General features: G+C 33.8%; 1 pseudogene; it reads right to left on the reverse strand.

Annotated features, from left to right (window-relative positions):
- Positions 1-3,771: 3,771 nt before the first annotated feature.
- On the reverse strand, positions 3,772-5,052 carry LOC132272452 (myosin-11-like; annotated as a pseudogene).
- Between the last annotated feature and the right edge of the window lie 343 nt (positions 5,053-5,395).

A 5,395-nucleotide genomic window follows, 5' to 3' on the forward strand; every position in this document is an offset into this window, starting at 1 on the left:
TCCAATCACAGTGGGAGTTATTCATGTTTTAGTGAAGTGTGTCAGTTTTTACTTCGACTGTGATAAGGCATTTTGTAGGATTCTTGTCCAATGTTCTTAGAACTTCTTGGAATGTTGTGAAATGAATAAATTAGGCTTTTTTCACCTTGTTTGACTTGTTTAGAGTCAAATTACCCCTTTTAATTGTGAGTTGACCATTTTGCCCCTTGGTTCACGGTTTTTGGCCATTTTGACCTTTGTTTCCGCTTTCATCCTCTTTGAGCTTCGTGGCTTCATGGAAGGTCACATTGGTATCTTAGAGATGTTTTATATCTCTAAAGATTTTGGTTTCATCTTTTGCTTCCGCATTTCTGATCCATTACCGGGTCAACTTTCGGTTCATCACTAACACACCGGGTTGAAAAACTTGGGCCGTCACAGAAACCATGTCAAGGGCAAGTTTAATATCAAGTTACAAGTTCATTTCATACAAGACACAACTATGTGAATTAAATTCCATACAAAGGGAATAAATAAATGTGAGTCTCAACCTTATTTGATTATTCTTAATTTGATACACGTGAAGGAATTTGTCAAGGAAATCATAAATTCCAAGTTACAAACTTAATCAAGCCCACAGAACCATTGAATGGATTTTAATTAATTCATTTAATTAAAATCTCTAGATTTTTAAACTCATCAAAATGCTTTCAAATTAAAGTATGTAATTAAACATGTTAAGACTTAATTTAATACCATGATACAAGTGAATTCTATGCAAGGTACAACCGTGATAATTAAATCTTCATACAAGAAAAATAATAAATGAACGGTTTCAAACCTAATCAAATATGCTAGATTAAATATATGTGAAGGTATATGGCATGCACATCAAGAATATTAAGTCAGAAATCTAATGAAGTGAATAGTACACTTGGAATAAATTAATTAATCTAATTAAGTAATTATCTCTATATTTTAAAACATCACCGATTTCTCTCAAATTCACATATGTTGAAGAGCATGCTAGGGCCTAATATAATATGACATCACACGTTAATTTCAAGCTAGATAAGGCCACATGAATTAATTTTTCATTCTAGAAAAATATTTAATAAAAACTCCAATACTTGTCCAAATGCTCTCAATTTAATATATGTCAATGAACATATTAAGAGGTAATTTGTTCTCATGCCACATGTTTAATCTAAGCTATAACCAACTAGGAGAATCAAATCTCATACATGAAAATAAATAATAAAATCTCTATATTTAATACAAAGACATGTAAATGAGTTGTATAAGCATCAATAGCAAACAATACATCAGGAAAATGAAACTATAACAACCCCTACCTCAATTTGAGATGGAAATCTCAAATCCCCACCAAAAGAAAAGTGCTCCGAATCCGACGATACTTCAGGGTTTTGTTGGGGAAAACACGATGATCATTAACCCTAAGGAAGCCCCATGAAAATCACAACTTGACTTCAAACCCAAACTCACAAAATGGTCAGAAATGGGTTCTAATAAGGGGGAAAGGTATGCGTCGTCAAGGCGAACACAAAACACTGAGGCATTACAGTGTTTTACACGAGGGAAGAGCTTCAAAGGAGGAGAGAGAAGGTGGCAACCATGGCTGCCATGGAATCCAGCCAAGAGAGGGGAGGAAGATGATGAACTCTGATTTTTTGACTTAAGATCCCCTATTTATAGAAAAACTAAAAAAAAAATGCCCCAAACGGGTCCCGCTAGGTCCGGAAAAGTGGAATTTTAGCAGACACCCTCAAACGGTGAAACTTTATGAATGAAAAAGAACCAAGGTGAGAAAATATGAACAACGGAAGAAACGGCGTCAAAAACCGAGTCTTGAGCAGGGAGATATGCCCTGAACAAGTTCAATGGCAACTGGGGCCCGAAACCCTGAAACTGGAGAAAAATGACCAAAAGAAAATTCTAAGAGTACACGACTCGATGAAAAGTGAAAATGAATGCCGTACGAGGATCCAGGCTGAAAACGAGTTATTTTGCAATAACTTTCATTAATTGCACAATGGCCCCTCCAAAAAGGGTTAAGTGCACTAATGTCCCAAAATGAAAATATCTTCCAAAAATATTTTCTTAAAAACCCCTAAAATAAAATATCTTCGAAAGATATTTATGAAAAATACCCCAGGAAAAGAAAAAATTTCTGAAGAACTCTGCATTCATGCCCCTATGGACACCGAGAGCAACTAGAGTACTTTTCTATAAAACTAAAGATACGTATTTCATGGAAACCACTTAGAATGAAGATACGTGAAGTCAAAAACCGACTTCAAATATGAAAAGTGAGGTTGTGCCAAAAAGTGACAAACGAGGAAAAGACAAAATAAGAAAAAGGACGAAAAGTGAATAGCGTCCAAAATGTGAAAATGACTCGGTCCTCTAAGGAAGTTGTCAATCCAAATGAAAGAGTCTCGAAAACCATTTTCAAGCACTCGAGATGGCACCAAGTGATGAGAAACAGAACTTGAAAAAGAAAATTAAACGGAAAAAATTTATCCGTAAAATTTGAAAAAAGGAAAGGGAGAAAAATGACCGGGTCATTATAAGTGAAAAATTGATTTATGGAATTGAACAGCAACATTCATTATTGGTATGTAAACTGTGACTATGTTTCAAAATACCCAAAGAAAAGGAAATAGTGGTTTTCATTAGGAATATGAAAATTAGAGGAAAATTTAAATATCATAATTGGAACATTATCTTTCAGGTTCTCAAATGAGCTTTGGGGAAGACCGCAAAACTTACATTATCTTTTATCATGTGGTTTTATGAAACCATGTGCCATGCTATGGCTGGTAAAGCAAAATCACACATATGGCTGGTAAAGCAAAATCATACATGTGTCTTGAAACTCGAACTAAAAACCATATTTTAGGAAACTGGGCCTTGATACTACTGAATCACTTAACCTTTTAGTTAGTCGATCAATCCTATTTTTGATAGAGGTAGTTGACAATTGAATCCGATTTTTCTCAATGGAAGCCGATCGAGTGAGGTTGTCATTAATGAATTCCAGGTTGAGTTGAATGTAGCACATGGTTAGGGTAGCCATTCCAAACTGTTTGCAAATGTGTAGATTCAGGCTGGTTGGTTCAATAACTTGCACTATGAATCAGTCATTATCCAGTTTTGTTCTCGTTAACGTGTCAATTAAGGACGCCCGAGGCAAAAAATTTGTTGTTCCACACTCATATTTAGAGACCAACCTCATGTCAGTCTTATTCCCACTGCTTTCAAATTTACAGTTTTTAATAAAAAATAATATTTAAAAAATTTCTATGTAGTTTTTAGGCAAAAATCCAAAAAAAAAAAAAAAAAAAAAAAAAAAAAAAAAAAAAAAAAAGCCTAAATTATTGTATAGTTGCAATATAGCTAGTGTACTATTTTTTTTGGAGCAGGTCAAACCCTAAACTTTTTAAGGTTGCATATTACCCTCTCTCAGCGGAGACTACTTACCGACTGTGAGCGACAAAATTACTAATTTACCCCTACTTACTAATTTATTAGAATGCTATAGTACTTTTCTCTTTCTCATTGGGTTAATGTATTTATTTTCCATTGTTTTGAATTCTACCCCAAGAGCAAAAATAGATGAATATTGAGGTTCTAAACCTAGCAAAAATAAGAAAAGTTGAAGATATCAACAGCTAGTCAAGAAGAAGAAAAGCAAGTTGGCAACAGAATGACTTACTAAGGTATATATATATATATATATATATATATACTATGAAATATCGAAAGTGGTCAGTCAGATTGCGGCAACAAGAAGATAAAGCCTGAGTCCTCGCAAACAAGAGGTGGTGGTTCAATATCAGAGATGTCTATTTGTTCCATCGACTTTGATATGTCATCAACCAAAAATGGAATGCTGCATTACGAATCATTACGAGACATCAGTGATCGCTACGCGCACACAGAGCAGGAATAGGGGGCAGGTTCTCTGGACATCAGAAATTATGGGAATCCTACACTTCTACACAAGATTGGTTTCATCCATAAATCTCTATCCATTTGGACCACTCTTCAATTTCTTATTTTCTTTTTCTTATTTAATATATGTTTATATATATATATATATATATATATATATATATATATATATATATATCACAATAAGCTCAAAGTAACATAATTATATATAAGCTCCAGGTAACTCTTCAATTAAGTTCCAATGAGATGCAACACGAAATATGAAACAAAAAGGCAAGGATCATCAAGTTGAAGCATGTCGATGCTAACCTCGAATCATCATTTAATAAATTAGAACTGCTAGCTGCACTGTGTGAGTCTTCAGTCATCAACACCCTCATGTTGGATATAATTCACCCGAATACCAAATCTTATTGTGGTTAGTATTGTCATAAATGTATGTGGTATGGAATATCTCTTTTGTGAAGAAGATGTCTCAATCCTAGTTTGAATAATCGCATTTATAAAAACTTACATCTGGGGACACACTATGAGTGCCATACTTGTCATCCCAGTATAATATTGTACTGATCCGATATAGCTGAGGAATGCTAAGCACCTGAGGAAAGAAAAATAAAACAAGTAAAACGCTAGTTGATACTGCATATCCTGTTATTTATGCGAACAAAAAAAAAAAAAAAAATGTCTCTCTCACCATGCACAGGTCACGGCTTATTTCATTCAGTGATTTCTTTGGTTTCTGATGTATAACTAGAATTAGAAGACGTAATGTTTCAGTGGTTTTGCCACTTTTCTTTCAAGATGGAATTCAAATATGAATAGCGAATAGATGAGATTACCAGAAATCATATTGCTTGTCTGATATGCTTGAGCTCATCCCACGCTGAACCTGTATACTACAACAATTTTTTATTTATTTATTCATTTTTTTTCGCAGGTTAAATAATGCAATCACAAAGTGAAATGACAGTAAATCCAAGGTACCTCATCGGTTGCCTTATAACGCCAATTTTCCAAATCAGACAGTCCTGCTTATGTATACTAAGCATCTTTTTAAACTCCCTCAGGCAATCAATTTCCACTCTCACTCGGCATTTTATAACCTACAAACCATAGGCAACCAAGATCTTAGATATGGAAACTATTGGGATTTATATGACCTGGCATAGCAAATTCCTATTTGGATTAAAGTGACATAAGTTCCTGACGTTTCTGAAATATTTATGTTTTATACAATTGATGAATTCAATGTATTATGTTTCGATTCATTATAGAATTGATAGTGTCTACTTGATTACAAGAGATATTTATATATGTATGTGATGACGATCAATATATGAATATAAATAGTAATCATAAATGGTTCATAGTCGGTAATTATGGATGGACTCATAATTAATTAAGACTTGAACTGGATTCGCGTTAGGTTGAGATATAT

The sequence above is a fragment of the Cornus florida genome, unplaced genomic scaffold, assembly GCF_030987335.1.
Source record: "Cornus florida cultivar Cherokee Brave unplaced genomic scaffold, ASM3098733v1 CherokeeBrave_3.0.0_Hap2_Chr09, whole genome shotgun sequence".
Classification (NCBI taxonomy): Eukaryota; Viridiplantae; Streptophyta; class Magnoliopsida; order Cornales; family Cornaceae; genus Cornus; species Cornus florida.